General features: G+C 39.8%; 1 pseudogene; it reads left to right on the forward strand.

Annotated features, from left to right (window-relative positions):
• The first annotated feature begins 14472 nt into the window (after positions 1-14472).
• LOC149171603 (protein MANNAN SYNTHESIS-RELATED 1-like) overlaps positions 14473-21438 on the forward strand; it is a 29244-nt pseudogene continuing 22278 nt past the window's right edge.

Below are 21438 nucleotides of genomic sequence, written 5' to 3' on the forward strand. Positions count from 1 at the left end.
TCGCAGCCCGGATAGATGAAACTAGATCCGGGGTCTTCAAACTTGTCCAATCTTCACTTTAGTACAAGTCGATCCATGTGAGAATTTCTTGAAGTCGAACATGGAAAGACATCGCTTGATTACCAGTCAATAATGTAAACTGTTAACAAGCGCGAGAGGAATCACCGATAATGATGATGACCCTCAAGGTACTGCAGCACAATTCACGTGGTGTGAATATAGGATCTGACGTCGAACACCACGCAAAGTCTCCTGGTCGAAGGTCGTTAATGTATACCTATCGCCGGAGTGAGAAACTTGCCATTGAGGCATGCAAGCTTCAAAGTACTGAGGGGGTGTTCCTAGATCAACTTCTTGGATAATGAGCTGATGTCGACAAGAAGTGATCCGTCAAAGGAGGGCCTTAATGAATCCCACATTAGTGACACGGAACGGAGCTAGTGATGATGGTGAAAACGATATGTGAAATATGATTCAGGGTGGCGGTCATGGAAGGATGAAAGATGATGTACGGTAGTGGATGGGACCCGGTTGACACTTTCTGAATGACATCTCTTGAACATATAACGACACTGATGTGATGGATCGGTAGCATTACCCCATGTATGGATGGTATGGCGAGACCATGGTGAAGGGACCGGTGAATGATAATAACCCAACCCGATATTTACGGAGGCAAAAGTGTCATGTTCAAGAGCGACTTGCTACCATTAAGCTTTGAGGTTCTTCCCAATTTTTCCCCAGTCATTTCTGACCAGTACCTCTTTATTTTTGTCAAGCTTGAGGAGGATAACATATGCTTGATCTATAAGCTGCCCTTCAGGCAAGCCCATCGCTATGTTTTAACGAGCCTAGCGATAGGGAAACTCGTTCTTGTCTAAAGACAAGTTTGTCGCTATCTAATATTTTTAACGAGCCCAGCGACAAAGACAACTCGGTCCTTTTCATTTTTAGAGAGTCTGAAAAGTGTACATAAAGTAGACTCCAAGGGTCCTTTTTCGTCATCTAATCCCTTAAGTCCGAAAAAGTATAAAACAATACAGAAGGGATGAATGTTCGATATCTTTATCGAGCCGAACTAGACAAGCGCTCGATCTTTTTGTGCAATAATCCCTCGGGTCCAAAAAGATTAAAATCTAGAGGAGGGATAGCTCTTCCAGTCCTTTTAACGAGCTGGAAGGCCAAAACTCAACAAAATTTTCATTTTTTACGAGTCAGTGAAAAGAGCTTAAAGAAGACTCGTATTTTGAGGAACGAGTGATAAACAGGGGTAGCAGCAGATTCCAGGTACAGGTTGGAATTTTCCAATCATGGCAGTATTACAAGGATGGCTAGGTGGGATCACTCTTCGCAGCTGTTCCTCAAAATAGGTAAACAATCAAGTGGATGTGAATGATCGGCCAAATGAAAAGTGGAGGTGACGGTGCACAAACACGACCAAGGCTTTTATGGCTGATGAATTTACGGTCTCAAATGGTTATTTATCGGTTCATTTTTTCTGGATGAGCTTGAACTCTGGGGGAAGCCTGCTCACTAGCTTATGTTTATTTTTTAACGAGCATGAATTTCTGCGTTAAAACTGCTCAGATCTTGCGTTTATTTTTTAACGAGCATGAACTTTGCCAAAACTGCTCGTTTTTACCAGTCATAAAGTAGTAAGGTCTCATGGAAGATCGCTATTTTTTAAAGAGCTTAATCTCCCTACGTATTGCTCCAAATCCTCTCTTTATGCAAGCTGGGTATCAGCCCATCCTACGGGTTAGCGGGGTTAGTCCTACCTAAAACTAAAAAGCCGCCCGAGCTTGCATTCCAAGAGGTTTGCATGCCCCCAGGTGTAAGTCTAACTTCAAGGCTGCCCCTACTTTTCCGTTAAAAACCTTTGTTTTCAACAGGTGAGGCTTACCTCTTTCAGGTTACCCAAAGATTTTCCTGCTAATTCTTTCAAACAGAAACTTTTTTCGGCGACGGTGAATGACGTTTCTCCGCCACACACTTAACTTTGAAAAAAGAATCCTTTTCCAGAACAACCCCATTCCTAACAGCCCCTTCTTCCGCATGAGAGCTCTTGCCGGCTCTTCTGTTTTACGAAGAAGGAGGGGACGGAGTACGGACTAGTCATATTCTCCCGCGGAAATTCTACTTTACACCCAAGGTTTTTTCTGCCTCCAGAGCAGACCAGGATGCATGCGCCCTGGGTTCCGGCCTTCCTTTCCCGAATTACTCGCATTCATCGGGAAGAAGAAGCGGAGGTAGAGACCTTTCTTGATCAAATAGACCATTGAGGATAGGTATGTGACTACTTGCGATGCGTGATCTCGGAAGTGAAAGTTGGTCTTCGAGCTTGACCATCCTTCCTTCGTATGGAAAACACATTATTCGAAAGAGTGAGGAGACTATTGCTTCCATGCAATATATGTAGTCTCGTCCAAGGAGTAGGTTATAATCCAAGGGTCCTTGGACGACCATCAAATTCATCTTGACAGCCTTCCCTTTCAATGTAATAGGCACATTACGTAGAATCCCTAATGGTCGACTGGTTCCTTTGTCAAAACCCGAGAGACGCCTTGTCTCGGGCAAAAGCGCCGGGCAACCGAGTGCTTTCCAAGCAATAGAGGACAGGATACTCACAGATGCCCCTTCATCAATGATAGTTCCAGCCATCACCATTTTGTATATTTGGACTATAATTCTAAATGGTATACTGGCTGGTAACCGGGGTCTGCCTAGTTGGTTCCAATCAAAGGACACAACCAGGTTGCTTGGTGGTGGGACCGAATATACGGCCGGATATGATCCTGACGATGCTCCTTCCTACGACAAAGGAGTGGGCACATTGCCCTGACGTTCATCAGAATCGGTGTTGATGAAAAGAATCTGGACGGTGTCATCCTTACTCTCTTCGGTAGGGGTGTCAACTGAAGATGAATCCTCAGTGACTGTGGTATTTGAAGATGAAACTTCTAAAGGGAGAACCGGGTCAACTACCGTTTCGACCTTTGGACTTTCGTCCGGTCCGGATTTAGTAGGTTCACTTTCAGTGACTGACACTTCAGCTGGCCCTATGCGCGGGGCAGCTGTATTTTCAACCAACGAAGGACTTGGCGTGAGTTTTTGATATCCAGGAGGAAGTAGCAACGGTGCAACCGGTTGATCTTCCAAAACTCTCTTTGCTTCGTCTAAAAAGGGACAACGGCGAAGGGTGTGATTGCCTTCACACAGTTCGGAGGGGAATCTCATTCCCCTTCGTCGTCTGGGACCTTCACTTTCGCTGGTCGACGGTAAGCATTCAACCTGGTTGTCAGAGGTTGACGCTTCCGAACTGTGCAAACGAGGGGACCAGTCCCTTAGTATCCGGGGAATACTGGGACAATCACGGTGGAGGTGGTCTCCTCTACATATGACACATGGCAATTTGGGCCCGGTCCGTGCTGTGTGTGGGTTTTCGTTAGATACCTTTTGCTTGCCCCCAGGCGCCTTTGGCTCTTTCTGCTTCTTTTCCTTCTTCTTTTCTATGGGAGCCGCGCTTTTGGCGGCTTGACCTTTCGAAGAAGAAGGATCGAAGGAAGGCGTATAAGAAGTGGAAGGCTGGAGGGTAGCTCTAGACTGGTCTAACTGTTGACTCGACTGTTCAGGAACCGTGGTGGTCTGAACTACAGCGATTGAGAATAGCCAAATTGGCAGGCCAATTGTCAGCCCTGGAAGCGACAATGTGGCCATGTGGGGCGCACCAACTTCTCCCCAAGAGGAGAAAGGGCTAGGGGTCCCATCATGTGGAATCCCTTTGTTGGTGTGTTCCATGTTCTCAACCTAAAGATCAACGTAGGAATAAGGGGTGATTATGTTCCGTTTAAGATGAATTTTATTTGACGACGCTTTAGACACAACTTGCTTTTTCACTTTTTAAGAGTCGAGAAAAAGCTAAAGATGACTCTAGTCTCCTTCAATGTATTAACGAGCCCGAAGTGACAAATGCTCGGATGGACTTTTTCAGTTATAGAGTTTGAAAAAGGCCAAAAGAAACTACTCTGGAGTTCTAGGCAAGGGTGTGCCAAACCTTTCACGAAACCACAGAATACGTTTTACGGTACGAGTGGTCGATCTTCGTGAATGCTGTGTTCACTGCATCGCGATCAGTAGGGCGGCCGACACGGCTTCCTATGGATAAAGGCTTTGTTCCTATAGGGGTCCCCCAATATACCCGACGGTACGCGGGGGCACAAGTCCGTATTAGTGCTATCGTCCCTCAGGAGGAATCACCCACCTTTATAGAGATCAACAGTCACTATGTTTAACGACGCCAGTTCACGTCTCTACCTAGACCTCTACTGTGTTTCGTTATGTTTCAAAGCGTTGTTAGATAAATTCAGTTCTTTTTAGGTTAATCTTGCTTAGCAGTTTTCCTTTATGGATCACCACGTGATGTATGTTACAACTCCTAAATGCAGTCTAAGAATGATAAGCAAGCTTTTTCAATTCTTTCAACTTATGAAAACCTTAACTACTGAAGGAAAAGAAAGACATCATCTTTTCAACAGATCATAGAGCACACACTGATGCAATTTTTCCTAAATCAACATGCAAACTGTCAAAATGCACATGCACAATGCAAGTATTTCTTTTCTCCTTCCTTAATGTTGGTGTATTACAAAAATAAAGCTGTTGTATAATTTCGAATTCAATTTCAAGCGTAAGCAAACAAGTTTTTGTCCAACAATCAAAAGAACACCTTAAGATTCACTCGTTTCAACACAAGAAATACTGAAATTCGAACCATATAACGAAAGCAAATGCTCAAGCAGCTATGAACAGCAATAAACTAGCTCTTAGAATCACAACAACACTTTCTCATAGGTCTAGATCCAAGAGGTCATAGCAAGACTAGTTCACTTTCGCTATGCGAAACTGTGAATGACAGCAAGAAATACAATAAGAACAATCACGGTTTCTTCATACAACTGAGGCGGAATGAAGGCAAAGAGAAGTGGTTTCAGCTGGGTATACAGGTTGACAACAGGCTGCAAAAACAATACTGAAAACTGGGAAACAGACAGTGGGGAATCCCAGCTGCACAAGGCAAAACTGGATCAGCGCAGGTGTTGCACTGTCAAACTGAGATGCAGCGCAGGTAGCCCCTTTGGGACCTGCGTTGCAGTGCAGGTAGCCTTTGTTGCAGCTGCACTGATGAGACAACTCTCGTCTCTCTCAGATTCCGGGTCACAGTTTGCTCAAAAATCAATGGTTTTTGGCCAAATCAGAGGCTATCAGTCAAGTATACACTAGAGGATGATTAAAGGAAGATGAACACTATCACAAAGAGCTAAAAAGAGTCCTTGTGGATCAGCTCTTCAAATCATAAACATGCCCAGCACTGGGCTAGAGTAGCTGCCCTCTACTTTTCATTCGAAAGACTCGAATGCAGTTCGATTCGGTACTCCTTTGTTTAAGAAATGAATAGCAAGAAACACAAGCTACCAACAAGACACGATCCCCAGCGGAGTCGCCAGTCTGTTGTGGGGGAAATTATCCAACTCAGAATGACCCTAACCCACTCTAAGGGTGACAGTTCCTTAGCAACAGCAGAAAGCAAAGCTATCTAAAGTTTCTTCTTTATGACATGCAAGAGATAAAAGGGAGAGATCCACTTACCGATGTCTTGCGCAAATGGTCGATCCAATCTCCTTTGTTTGCTGCTTGCTCCCGGCTCCAAGTCTTTTCACGGGCCCAGCTACACGAGATCCTGCAAATAAGACAAGGAAAGGAAACTACAAGAAGCATGCATTCATAATCGATTCAAGGATTAGCATAAAACAAAGACGCAAGTAAGACAACACACCATTGAAACACATGCGAATAGAAGAACCTCAAATGCTTTATTAATATATGGAAGTAAGGTTCAGGCGGTGATACAACCATGAGAGGTCCAATCCAGCATCACCTTCCCGACGGAGAGAAATCTCTTCTTCACCTCCCTCAAGCAATCACCCAATACTTCACAACTGTAAACCAACAGTGATTCTTTGCACTGAATTCCGCCCTCCAGATCCCATGGGATGAGATCCTTATATAGAGTTTTGGAGTGAAGATAAGTCAGCTTGATGTGTGACTTGTTGTCCTCTTCAACCCCAGTTGTTCTTCAGTTCTTCACTTGGAGTTTCTGTCTTCCACTTGGAGTTTTAGAAGCTCTTAACTCATCATTAGGCGAATCTTATGATCAAGTGTCTTTTTGGAAGCTTCCTGGGCACTGGCACATTGAGAAAAAGATTCCTCCACATGTCCAAGTACGCCCAGCGCAGGTAGCCTTTGTTGCACTTGCTATGCAGCGCAGGTAGCCTTTGTTGCACTTGCTATGCAGCGCAGGTAGCCTTTGGAGCAGCTGCTTTGATCCAAAATTGACCTGTTTTTGAGTGTTTTTCAGTGGAGAACTGATTTGCAGTGCTGTGGTTTGCTGACCTTGTTCCTCTAAGGGTAAGAACAACTTGTTTAGGGACTTTGGATCCCTTAGATTATTGACATTTCATGCTCTATGCTGTAAGGCACAAAAATGTCTATAACACACCAAGCAAGCATGACATAGCACAGGACAATGAGAAAGGCTCCAGGCAGACCCACAGGACACGACATTCCTAAGGCTTCACCCTGGGGAAAATAAAAGTGGGAAAGGGAGAAAGCGACAAGATGACAACGTTGGGAATGACGGCCCCAAAGGACATGTAAAACTGCAAGGAAAACCCTGGTAGTTTTTAAATGTGCAATAAAAATAACGTTGGGATAGAGGCACTCGGGGCCAATAATGTGAGAACTTTGTTCTACAAGTGCCATGTGACCAAGGGTGTAGAGGAAGATAAGCCCTCGGAGATTAAATGTAAAATGATGCACATAGAAGTTAAAGGTTGTGGTTATGGCACTTGGTCTTATGGGCCAAAAGGACCACAAATTGTAGAGTTAAATTAAAAGGCTTGGTTCAAGCAAATTTCACCATCCCTAGTCTTCCTTACATGACATGAAGAATTAAATGAAAGGAATGCTTAGGTTCCCATTACTTGAATTAATAGAGTTTCAGTGGTGGAGAATTTGTACAAAGCAGAGTGATAATGTTTCCCATACACATTTCGACTAACAATTAATTCTCGATATGGAAGTGCACTCTGAATGTCAATCACTTAATTAATTTAGCTATAGAGGCTAAGTATTTAGATGTGTCAGCAAAATGGAGATCATACAAGTGCCAAAGGTTGAGTGAACCATTCCATATGCAGGATTTTAATTGAAGACTAGTGTGCCACAATATGCACTAAGTGTGGTGGTTGATGAGCTGATAGGGAGTGTTGTGCATTATATCTGCGGTGAACAAAAAGGCTCAGAAAACATTGAGTCTAGTGTCAAGCAGTATTGTGTGCAAAGTGAAGAGTGTGAGGGGTTGTAAGTAACCAAGTGTGAGCATAAGGGTGAGTGTGGCTGAGAAATGATAGTTATATAGACCAATTCAGAGCTAAGACCACAGCTAGTTGAGCAGTGAAGTGTGTAGTGCAAAGAAGGACTGCAAAGCAGAGAGGAAGTTGTTTTTCACAATAATTAACCATGTTTTATATTTATGTTCATTTGTATAAGCCTCTCTTTTCACATTCTAAAAATTGTATGAAAAGTAGAGAAGTTGGCTAGAGCAAGTGGTGGCATGGATTCATAAGAGGTTGGTGCCTCTTGGCAAGTAGTGGCTTGCTAGCTTAAAGGGGATTGGGACCTCTTATGAGTCGGTGCTCACAAATAATTTGATGTAATTAAGTAGGAGATTAAAATACATCATAAAAACAAATAGATTAGTGGGTTTCTCCCTTTGGTTTTACAAGTAAAAATACATGTGTCAATATGTGAATGCTACTCAATTGATGGATTGCTTGTTCATGTGAATGGTTTACATTCCTACCTATGTTTTGCATTGAGAATATTCACATAATTAACCACCAAGAGTGAAAGGAAATTAAGAATTTAGCTTAACAATTAAAAAAACCTCACTAATTATTGATTCATCCCCCCTCTCAGTAATTCCTTTTTCCAACAATTGATATCAGAGCCAAGTTCCTTCAAGAATAATTTAACCACTATAAGGTAAATCTTTAAGGAATCATGTCTAGACAGAGAGAGTCAAGATGCTTACTCAAGTAAGATACGAGTCTTTGATGGGAAAACTATCCTTTTTTGAAATTCGGGATGGAAGCCTATATCATGTCCATAGGGGTATATGTTTGTAGCTTTATGTTGGTAGATTATGATATCCCTGTAGTCCCTCATACACATGCATTTGGTAAAAAGGTGTATGGAAATAATGCAAAGGCCAAGAATGCCATTATATTTGGTCTTAGTCAATCTAAAATTGTAAAGGTTATGCACTATAAGTTTGCTAAGGAAGTATGGGACAAACTCAATTAGAGTCATGAAGGAGATGAGAAAGTTAAGCAGGCCAAACTTCAAACTTTCAAAATGAGTTTTGAGAGCTTAAGAATGAGTGAAGACGAAATTATAGTGGAGTATTTCCTCAAAGTTGATGAAGTAACCAATATGATCAAAAGACATGGTGAAGCTATCAAAGAAGTTGTAATTGTACAAAAGGTCTTGAGATCTTTGCATATGAGATTTAATGCCAAAACCTTAGCCATTGAAGAGATGACTACTCTAAAAAGTCTCACAATAGATCTGCTACTTAGTACTCTCACAACCTATGATATTAAAATAGGTAAAGAGAAGACCAAACCAAAGGAAGAAAATTTCAAGGTGTTTAAGAAGGCTAAGGAGCACAAGGATTACAAAGAATGTTCCAGATGTGGGTCTGATTAGGAGCTAGCTCATTTTTCCAGTAAACTAAAGCGTGTATTAGGGAAGTACAAAGGTAAGATGTCATTCAAATGCTTTGATTGTGGAAGAGTTGGACATTTTGCATCCAAGTTCCCTTACAAACAAAATTAAGAAAATGACAAAGATCAAAAGCCCAAAGACAAAATTTGGAATTATCAAAAGAATAAATTCTTCAAGAAGAAGAGGCTCTACTCCAGAGAGGATATCTCTATACTAGAATAAAATAGTGGGGATTCTTCAGAGGGTGTGTCAAATGAATATCTACTTATGGCACTTGAAGCTAAATCCAAGAGACAAAATATCACATAATCTGAAGAAGAAGACGAAGAAGGAGTAGTAGACCTTGAAGGGAAGCTCATTAGTTGCCTTAATGAGTTAAAGAAGGCCAGAAAAAGGAACAAGCAACTAAAAGAGTAGTTATTGTGAGTTGAATAAGGTTTGTATAACTTAGACAATTAGGAATTTTTCTATCAAGGAGAAAAACTTGAAGAAGCCATTAAAGTAAAGACAGGCTGGCTTTCCAATTAGAAGAAAAACAAAAAAAATGTGAGAAGCTAGAGGAGCATAATGGTCTCTTAAAGCAAGAGTTGATCAACAAATAGGTTAATGATAGATTTTGTCCCTTAAAGCCAAGTTAGAGGAAGCAAAACAGAAGGAAGAAGTTCTTAATGATTTGATTCTTGAATGGGAAGAGAATTGTCAGAGTCTAGAGGCAGAAATTGTCTCCTTGAGAGCAAATCTTAAGAGATTAGAGACCAAGAAGGATTTGGATAAAAGGTTTATTGAAGGGTCAAGAAAGTTAAACCATATTCTGAGTAGTCAAAGGTCTCCAGAAAACAAGGCAGATCTGGGATATTTTGGATCATAGGAGTCTTCTATGAGAAATATGAACACCATGTCTATAGGATTTGAAGAACCAAATAGCTATGTGAGGGTGCTTCAAGGAAGAATCAATGAAGATAAACAAAAATCAAGCTAGAGAGGTACCAAACATTAGAACAAGAAATCTAAATACTCAAAGGACTCACACTAGAGAAAAATGAACCAATCAACAAGACAAAAGAGGTACCTACAACTAGACCAAACTCCTAAAATCTCCAATTTTAGGCACTCAAATTAATTTTATGGTCATTTCTACAAATGTCATATCTTTGGACTTAAATTTATTAATTGCAAAAGAATCAAAGAAGAAAGAGTTGAAAATTTAACACACAAAAATTATCAGAATGTTAGTTCTTAGAACCCACTTCCCAAGAATAGGAACCCTTTTTCCCCTTTGATGGATGAAATTGAATGCTTCAAATGTAATAATTTTGAGAACAAGGCTAGAGAGTGTAGAAGTAGGTCTGAGTTTACTTCTGAATATTAGATTCTTTGGAATTCAACCTTTCCAAAAGACAAGAAGTTTTGGAAATGTAAGATTGAGAAAACAATGGAGTGTGGACTTGCTTTGTCTGCACATGATCAAGAAAATAGATGGCATGTGGATATTGGTTGTTCCAAGCACATGACTGGGGATAAGAGTAAATTCTTGTATAGGGATTAATGTCACTTTTGGAAACAAATGCTCCTGCTAGGATTAAGGGAAAGGGCATAGTGAGTCTTGATGAAAAGACCAAGGCTCAGAATGTGATGTATGTGGAAGGACTCAAGAAGAAGTTTCTTAGTGTGATCCAAATGTGTGATAATGGCTACAATGTGACCTTTAGATCTAAATAATGTGAGATCCGAAAAGAAGAAAATAGTAAGCTGGTGGGAAATGCAATAAGACCCCACAATAATGTATATGTGTTTGATGACTCGAGAATGAGATGCTACCTGAGTAAAAGAAGCTAAAATTGGTTTACATAACTATATTCCATGGTTTGCCAAGGTTACAGGTTTTTTCTAAAGAAATTCTTTGAAATCTACAGAGGATTTCGTGTCGTTGGTTTAATAGGTCATATGTTCCTCACCCTCTTTCCCGAACATACCACAAGACATATGAAGGAAACCATGCTCTTCCAGGGTTTGTTCTCGTTCCTTTTTGTGGTATTCATCTAAGTTGTAAACAACATTGTTGTTTCTTCTTCCAGTTCATGCAAGACTATCTTCCTTGGTTTGCCAAGGTTATAGGTAATTTTTTTTCCTAAAAACTTTCCTTGAAATCTAGAGAGGATTTCTTTCTCTTCTTTGCTAGAAATTTTGCAACTAGTGTTTTTTTCTTTAACATTTGATAACCCTATCCTTCTATGTTATCTATGCAGGTATTGTGGTTTGATTCCTATGGGATTTTATAGTTATTTACATTAAATCTCTTACCATTATCCATTACATTTGGTTCTTAAACGAGGGTTTTGTTTTTTAGAGTCTAACTTTTACCTTCCATTTTTTTGTACACTGGTTCGTGATAACTCTAGTTCTTACGGGATGATGCCAAAATTAAAGTTTAAAGTTCAAGTTCCTGGGAGTTCGAATGCTAACATTAACATGTTCCCAGTGCTATTCAAAAAAAAGTTTTGTCTTCATCCCTTCCTCCGAGTATCCAGCCTTCTGCCTCTCTGAAATGGATGCTTTTTCACTACCATACATAACTCTCACACAAACAAGCACGAGTGTAAAGATGTAACCCCACGTCTGGAAACAAGGGGAGTTTCTTCGATAGAATGTTGTAGTGTCTTAAATCAAGCATCCACACATTGTACATAATGGTGTGGAATGTTGCGTTTTTTATTACAAGGAATTGAGTGAGTGCATACACTAGATCACTTTCACACACAAACAATGCAACATCTTACTTTCTTATAGGGATTCAAGGTGTAGGAAACATCCTACAAAATACATTGCTCACCATTATCATTATTAAAAGGGCTTCAAATCCAAAGATTGGTATACCTTTTGTAAACATCACCATGGTGCCACGATGGTTCAATGTGAGATAAAATGAATTCTCTTGAGAATGGTTATCTTTATATTGATTGCAGATACTGGAAATATTTTGAAATTTGATATGGTCAACTATTTGACTTCAGTTTATAGGATTTTAAAATACTTCTTGAAATCTACAATCCAATTAAGTTTAGGGTTTGAGAAATAAAAAAAAAAAATAGGTCATAATATAAATAACGTTCTCTCACATCATCAGCCACATCGTTAGCAGTGGCCACTCCTTGCATGACAATCTGCTTAGCCGAGAAAGCACTTCTCTGAATTCCCTATAGTGAAGCTCCTTCTCTGGGAGAAGATGTCATGATGGTAGCATTTCCATTTTGTTTTTCTTGCAGTATTAATTTTTCTTTATCCAAGTGTGATTTCTCTTTGTTTTCAATATTATTGTTTAAGGTCTCCATAAGAAATTCTTTTCAACACTATCTTGCTTCCCCATTTGGCATAATATTGTAGAGATTTGGCACTTGTTCTTCCCAGGAAGAATCCAAACGGTATGGCAGCTATAAAATTGAGTCACAAATCAGATCTGCAAAAGTTTTTGGGCTTAGAAAAATAAATATCCTAATAATCGATTCATTAATTTAAATTTAAATTAAGGCCATAATAACAAAATGGCATTTCCATATTAAAAAAAAATAACACAACATTATTATCAAACCTATAAAGCAATTGTCCCAATTTGTCTCAGTTGAAAGCCATGAAAGTTCCTTAAACATACACTTGCTTAGCTGAGTTGATTTCAAATTTTACTTCGATATGTGTTTGGAAAATGGAGATCCTTCCTTTTAATTGCATCCCTCATAAGCCCCGTGAAGTCACCTAAATATCTTGACGCATTAAAAATGCAAATCACTTCAATCTCTTCTCACGCCCATGCCTATACGACCATGTCCATCACGATCCAAAACCTTCACTAAAAATTTAAAAATTGATTACAACTAAACTTTCGTCTTTTTATCTTTTAAAAATTGATTACAACTAAACTTTCGTCTTTTTATCTTTTAAATGAATGAGGGGGATGGTGGTACACATTTGTCTGAGAGGAAATGATGCAATTATAACTAATTTATTTGGAAGTCTCTATATTTATGAACGCATATTTAAGTTCAAGCAGCAAGAAGTACTCACTATTGTCAAAGTCAATGGTGTATAATTTTGAATATATAAATGTTTAGATGTGAGTTGTTTTTAGTGAGATTTTTGGAAGTTTTTGGTGGGTTTTTTTAATTTAATTTTTTTAAAATCCAGCGAAAATTTATTGAAATCACAATGAAAATGTTCTAAATTTTTTTAAAGTGTTAAATCCATATATAATGAAAAAACCAATTTAAATAACATAAATCAAAATTTTACCTTAAAATTTTCCACTAAATTTACCAAAAAAACACTAAAAACAACTCCCCTGGATGTAAACACGTCATGACAGGCATCCGTTTTGAATGGTGTATCTTATGACGTATACAGTAGTTGTAGCTTATTCATCACCTTCATTTACTCCAATAACACGCCATGAAATGAATACGTGTGAGTTGTCCAGCGGTAGATTAACACAAAGACGTGACAGGCACGCGGATGTATTTTTCTGTGGCCGTGGGACATGGGATTTGTGTGACCGATACACTCCAAATATAATTCCAATCGCTACCGCGGAAATCGGCCAACTGTGTCGGGAGAATATTATAAACGAACAACTTGCAAGTTGCACAATGCAAGTTGCACAATTCTAGTGAAGACACAATAAGTCATATATATAATTCAATTAGATTTGAACTTTCATCTACTGAATTTTATTCAGCGAAACTCACTATTAACTCATATCATTAACCCCATATCACTGTATAGTTCCAATAATTCATTTCGAAAAAAAACACAACAAAGTGTGCATAGAATCTCTCAGACGTAAGATACCGAAGGATTCAAGCCACATTTGCCTTAAAAGAAGCATTGAGTAAAAATAAAACCTACATAGCAGCGCTGACTACTGTCACCTAGCAGTTCCATCGATGTTATCAGGTTAGTCGGCGTTACTGTTCAAACTTTTAAGAGCTTTCTACTTTTATGTGAGGCACGCCCAACTGATTCGGAAACCTGTTGTTGGCCGTTGTAGGTAGAAAGAAGTACCCTATGGTTTCTGATGACAACCTTTGCCCGGAACGAATATCCATAACCATATCCGGTCCAGGGATGCTTTAAGATAAAATATACTCCCCATCATGTACGAGTTAGTTTTTTAAACTGTAAATAATTTATTTTTAATGCATAGTAGTTTATGAAATTCAGCGCACCTTAAAAGGAAAGTATAATCGAGAGACATAATTGTAATCACAATTATCATTGTCTTTTCCGGAAAATCAACTTGCATTGGGAATCGGGACAAATGATGTGTATCTTACTCCATTTTCACCACACCACTTGAGTTTCTTAATTTCCTTTCTGATAATTTTTGTGGATTTTTAAAAGAAATTGATGAAGTATTAACGTAAATTTTGCGAAAGAGACCAAGCCAGACAATTTAGCGTATAAACTACTGTTTTTCTTTTGACTGCTTAAAGAAAAATGATATTGGAGTGTGGTGTGACGCGGAAATGGTTAAGTAGTAGTCCTTATTGATATGATTGATTAAAAAATTGACATCCGCTAATGAAACAAAGCGTTATCCCAATATTTAAATAGGATAATTGGCAGAGAGGATGAGCCATGCCGACCGGCTCCAATCTTCCCCGCCATTCATTAATTTGCTTTCCATATGCCAGGCTATACCGGCTCAACCCAAGTCACACAGGTGCTATATAGGTATATAGGTTGCCTGTGAATTGCTATGCATAGCTACATAAGGCCAATCCCCTTATCGGTTCTTATCGATATTTGCTGTGTTATTCATATCGGCAGTTATAGCAGGAAGAGCAATTCTTCTCTGCAGCCGAACTACCATCACCGTTGTATTACGTGATCGAATCTCCAGGCAGTGTTTCATCATGTTTGATAAGCACAGAAAGCCCGGCCGAGAGCTCAAGGCTCCGCCAAATTCCACTGAGGTACGTGAATCCAAACGCTCCAATGGCGAAGAAACGGACTTGTTTTGTGATTTCTCGCTATTAGACAAATTTACCTTAGCAGAAGAAGAAGAAGCAGCTTTCAGTAAGGATCGTGTAACTGGTGTCATGAGAAGCTTGGAGGTCCCCATCTCGCTTGATTATTCGTGGGCCTTCGATATTTCTCGTGGCTGTGAAGGCCAAACTTCAGTTTCAGACTCGAGTATTGATCTGTGTTACCTCCCAGAGGCTTCAGACGACGATCTTGGTATCCCCTCGGGCCCCATTCTGGAAGTTAGGGATGAGGTTTGTCAATTTCCTTGGGAATCCTCGCGCGCCACAGGTCTTTCCGAGAACCCGGACCTCAAATGCCATAGCGAACACTGGAGTTTTGGAGACGAAGCTGGTTACCAGTTTGCATTGTATGAAGATACCTCGGATACGAGTCAAGTATAGGATTATATGAACAGAGACTTTTTCAGCCAAGACATATTTTCCGAACGAGATTTTTTTGCGGCATGTACATTGGAAACTGCCGATTGCATGTAATCAACTTGATGTTCCATTCTTCGGAATCAGAGCAATATCTACAGCACAATTTCCAGAATCGTTGCATATCTGCACGGTATATTGTTTCCTTAGTGATTTTAAGACACATTTAACTCTTGAACGTGGCCCTAAGCTGAAATAGAAGCGTTGTCTTCATTGGCCACTGAAAATTTGGCCAAATTATGTAATTTTTTTTATTGTATTATGAACATAATATTTTTTTCTTAATATTTTATATGTGGGATTTTAACAAATGATCTAAATTCACTAATTAATTTTAACAAATTCTATATATATATAAAAACCTCCAAAATCGTTAATAATGGCCACAGCATGGCATTAAATGCCCAGCTACATGCGTCCCTGATAGCTATTTAACACACGCGCGGTGATAGATAAATAAAAAATAAGCGCGTGTGTGTTAAACAGCTATCTATCGGGGGCACATGTAGCCGGGTATTTAATGCCCAATAGTATGCCCATTAGCTCTTGCCGTTAACAATTACACTATAACTAAAATATATAGTCATATAACCTTAAAATTGTATTTTTAAACTTTCACATAATTGATCCAAAATATAGGTTTAATATTTTACAATCAATTAAATTTTCAAATTTAGGTTTAATATTTTACAACCAATTAAAATTTTCAAGTTTAGGTACTTTCTTAAACACAATACAATGTGATTAAATTTAAAAGAGGGGGGAGAGGAAGGAAGACGGTGACAAAGTTGGAGCGCTGAGAGAGAGAGTGATGGGGGGAGAGAGAGGAAGGTGGGAGAGAGGGAGAGAGAGGAAGGAAGAGCGAGAGGGAAGAGAGAGAAGGAGAGAGGGGGAGAGAGAAATATGGAGTTGGAAGGTGAGAGAGAGGGAAGAAAGAACAAAGATTTAGAGAGATAGAGTGGAAAGAGAGAGAGGGAGAGATGGACACAGAGTGAAGGAGAGAGGGGAGGAGGCAAGATAGAGAAGAGGAGAGGAGAAATATAGGGAGAGAAGGGGAAGAGAGAGAGAGATGAAGACACACAGATGAAGGGGAGAGAGAGAAGGAGAGGGAGAGGGAGATAATGACAGAGTTGGAGGGAAGAGAGAGGGAGAGAGAGAGAGTGATTGGGGCTAGGGAGAGATAGAGGGAGGTGGGAGAGAAGGGAGAGAGAGGAAGGAAGAGAGAAAGGAGGAGAGAGAGAGGACTCAAGAGAGAGGAGGAGAGAGAGATGGAATTGGAGGGGGACAGAGAGAGAGGCAAGAAGAAAAACATAGAGGTAGAAAGATGGAGAGAGAGAGGGAGTGACAAATGAGCGATGGAGAGAGTGTGAAGGAGAGGGGAGAGAGGGAAGGAAAAGAGAGAGAGAGAGAGAGAGAGAGAAGGGGAAGAGAGGGAGAGGAAGATGGAGGAAGAGAGAGATATGGAGAGAGTGTGTGTATGTTTGGGGGTTGAAATAGAGAGAGGGAATAAAAAAGAGACACATAAATACAAATATAGATATTATATAGTATTATATAACCAACCTAGATATAATTTAACCCTAGATCTATCAAGCATCGAGAGGTATCCAATCTCTCGAGGTGCAAACCTATTTTTTTAGTGCAAAACTTGAGGAAGGGTTTGCACCTCGAGAGATTGGATCCCTCTCTACACTTGATAGATGCGAGGTTAAGATGTATCTAGGTAGGTTTAACATTCATAGAAAATAATAGATATAATTATTATAGTAGAAGTATACTTCACAATTTGGAGAAAATGTCTCTACATAGTCTTCTCCCTCTTACTAGGGAGATTTTCATGAATCTTTCTTTAAACTTCTCTATAGAACCATTTTCTTGTAGATGTCTTTGGAAGTTACCACTGTCTTCCCCTCAAATCTTGAGCACGCTTCCCTTCATCATGACATCCTTTGAACTTGTTAGCTTTTTTGCTCCCATTGAACTTGAAGCTCTTCTGGTCATGATCTGAATTGAGACAGATTAGTAATGTTGTGCTAATTCCCCTCATCATAATATAAAAATGTGCTTGAGGTTTGACTCCAAAATAGCAAGTAAAAGCATGAATTTTATGTGTTTTTACTTAAGTTAATTTCATGAAGAAAACTTAAAACATGAAACCAAAACACTGAATGGAAGCATGCATCAAACAGTAATACACGAGCCATTGATAAAGGAGTTCACCCCTCCTGGGCTACATCTCTTTGGATCAGCTCTAAAGGCATGACCCCTTATCATTATTCTCAATACTAAGAAAAGAAGAGTACATAAGCTGCTGAAATGGAAGGCTAGTTTCTCCTTCAAAAAAACAACTTCATACAAAAGTTTTCACTCCATACACATGTTAATCTAGAGTTAAACATGTAAATCTTCAGAAAACATAGGTATCTTACACCAAGACCCTATACTCAAACTTCCAAGAACATAAACAGTACTACAATCCAATAGAAGTACTTAAACAATTCTCTTTCTCCATACACATATTGAGAAAAGAAAAAATAAAGCTACAAAATTGTTGTAATGGTTGCTGCAGAAAGCATGATGCAAGAGCATGAGGCTTGGAGGAAAAAGTCTTCAAACTTATTCCAAAAATACAAAAATATACAAGCAAAGGATTGGGATCCTTTATCCATCAATTTACCAGCTTTCAAGATAGAATTTTGAGCTAGAATTTAGGATTGAATGATTCTGTAATTAATTAGAGTAGTTTTGATTTAGTTGAGAGCCTTGAGGAGAATATTGCTCACCCTGATTTTTGTTTAAAATAGACAGATTTGATCCATTGTTTGAGGATCTGATAGTTAGAGTGGGGTGTATTAATGTAAGTTTCGAATGATGAAACAAGGATTTGGTCTGATTGGATTGTGAGCAGAACTCATATATCTCTGTGCATTTTTATTAAAATTGTTCAATCCCCGAGGTATTTGCAACCTCTGAATTCTTGCTATGTATTAGAGAAATATCAATTTGCCTTTGAAATCTCAGAGTTTAGATATGGCGTGTTTCCATTTATTTCTTAAGTCGTGTTAATAGCGAGTCGGCCTTGGGTTTTTAATTCATGTATTAATAGAAATCTTGTAAGCGGAGTCCGAATTAGATTAGAAATTGGCGTTTATTATAAAAACTAGACCTGAAAAATTATAGAGGTGGATTTATAGCAGCTGCCTTGAAATCCTCTGACTTATGATATTGCGATGGGCGGATGAGTGATTTAATTGCGACCGTCAGATCGGTGAGTAATTGGGACCGTTGATTTCATTGGCTAACCTGTGCACTAGTGAAATCATTGCAAGTCGTAGAACACTCGGGCTTCATCATCCGATAGATTTCGGGTTGGAAAAGTGAACGGGTGTTAAGCGAGAGGTCGGACCCGAACTTTTTTAGATTGGTGGTTTATAAATTCCATCGGGTCCGGAATTTGATTAAGGGTCGTGTAGTTTGTGCGCCCGAAATTGCTATCGATCGTCAGATCAACTGGAGGTTAGATCTACGACGGAGGAATGCCGAGCAATTGGTTGATCGGGCGAGGAGCTGACCGTCGGATTAGGGGTTGATCGGACGGTGGAGGTTGTGTCGCGTCATTCAAAGGTAGAAGCCCGGTCTATTGTGATTGCCGAAGTGCGATACGCCGATAATGTTATTCCCCACTATTATGAAATTGTGTCGGTTACCATTTGGGCATGATATCTGCATGATAACGAAGGTTTGTGTGATTAATGAAAAGGACTGGTTATTGTAGTTATAAAGGAAAGGTTCATAAAACAGAAAGTTCTTAAATAGGTGTGTTGTGGGGAAAAATGCCTATGTAGGACGATCCTATCCACCTAAGCTGTGACAATGCGTTAGCAACAAATGAGTACAGCTACACTGGTTTCTTCCTTTATGAAATGTGAAAGAAGAGAGATCAATAGACTTACCGGTGTCTTCCGTTTGTCCCTCGATCCAATCTCCCTTCTCTTTGGGTGTTCACAGCTACTTGCCTTCTTGCTTATCCAGCTACAACTTCCTGCAAGATCACAAGAGAACAACTACTTGCGACAAGAGAACAACTACTTGAAACAAGAGAAGAACACTACACAAAGACAGATATTCACATTCATAACTGATTTAGGATTAGAAATAAACCAAATACGCTAATACATTAATACATCAAAATACATCAGCATATAGGGGAAACCAAGATAGCTTTATTGATGAATAACAAGGTTCAGGAAGAGATACAACCCAGAGGTCTCCAATCCAGCATCTCCTTCCCAGCGATTGGAATTCCTATCTTCAGCCCCTTCAAAGCATTAAGCACCCAATGATTCGAGTCTCAAACCAACAACAATTCTTTGCAATAACAAAATTCCGGCCTCTAGATCTCATGGAGAAGAGATCTATATATAGTTATTTTGGAGAGAGGATGAGTCAGCTTGAGATCTGACTAGTGTCCTCTCCCTCTCTTAGTTCTTGAGTCCACTTGGAGGTTCTTGCTTCCACTTGGAGATTTGGAACCTCTTACTCATCACCAGTCGAATTCCCTGAGGCAAGTGTAATTTTGGAAGCTTCCTGAGCATTGACACCTTGAGGAATGAGTCTGCCACTTGTCCAAACTCGCTCAGCGCAGGTAGCTAGTGTTGGAGTTGACATTCAACGCAGGTAGACAGTGGAGCCACTGAAATTCAGCGCAGATGGTCAATGGAGCAGTTGACATGATCCTGAATTGACTTGTTTTTGAGCAGTTTCAGGTGGAGAACTTTTGTGAATTACTGTGGTTTGTTAGCCTTGTTCCTCTAGGGGTAGGAACAACATGTTCAGGGACTTTGGATCCCTTAGATTATGGACATTTCATGCTCAATGCTGTAAGGCACAAAAATGTCTATAACAGTTGCCCCCTAAAGTATGAGGCTGTTTATCGGGCGAAATGCTTTATCAGGGGGATCCGAAGTTCATCCAATGCTGGGAGGAGACCTGTAATACAATACAATACAATACATTATTTTTCATACTGTTTTCATGATCTAGCTGAGGCGGGCATTCCCATGCTCAGCTTTATAAATTCATTTTTCTGTACATAGAACAGACAATCGTCTGATGATAGACTGATAATCTTGATGAAATTATCATCCTTTGAGTAGAATGATTATCTGCTGCAATGATGTATATGTCAATGTCTTTATCTTTCCTGAATATATATCGCAGCTCAGATGGATGAAACTAGATCCGGGGTCTTCAAACTCGTTCGATCTTCACTCTAAGTACAAGTCGATCCATGTGAGAATTGTTCTGAAGTCGAACATGGAAAGACATCGCTTGATTATCGGTCAATGATGTAAACCGTTAACAAGCGCGAGAGGAATCACCGATAATGATAATGACCCTCAAGGTACTGCAGTACAATTCACGTGGTGTGAATAAAGGACTTGGCGTCGAACACCACGCAAAATCTTTCGGTCGAAGGTCATTGATGTATACCTGTCGCCGGAAGTGAGAAACTTGCCATTGAGGCATGCAAGCTTCAAAGTACTGAAGGGGTTGTTCCTAGATCAACTTCTTGGATAATGAGCTGATGTTGACAAGAAGCGATCCGTCACAGGAGGGCCTTAATGAATCCCACATCAGTGACATGGAACGGAGCTAATGATTTTAATGGAGGTGAAAACGATCTATGACATATGATTCAGGGTGGCGGTCATGAATGGATGAAGGATAATGTATGGCAGTGGATGGGACACGGTTGACTCTTTCTGAACGACTTCTATTGAACATATGGCGACACTGATGCGATGGATCGGTAGCATTACCCCAAATATGGATGTTATGGCGAGACCATGGTGATGTGATCGGTGAATGAAACAACCCAACCCGATTGTGGTACGGAGGAAAAGTGTCATGTTCAAGAGTGACCTGCTACCATCAAAGTTTTCTTTAGTTTCTCCCAATTTTTCCCCAGTCATTGCTGACCAGTACCTCTTTGTTTTTGTCAAGCTTGAGGAGGATAACATATGCTTGTTCTATAACTTGCCCTTCGGGCAAGCCCATCGCTATGTTTTAACGAGCCTAGCGATAGTGAAACTCGTTCTCGTCTAAAGACAAGTTTGTCGCTATTTAATAATTTTAA

Source organism: Pinus tabuliformis, chromosome 4_2, assembly GCF_031772625.1.
Source record: "Pinus tabuliformis cultivar Carrire ecotype Pingquan chromosome 4_2, CPIR1, whole genome shotgun sequence".
NCBI classification, from domain to species: domain Eukaryota; kingdom Viridiplantae; phylum Streptophyta; class Pinopsida; order Pinales; family Pinaceae; genus Pinus; species Pinus tabuliformis.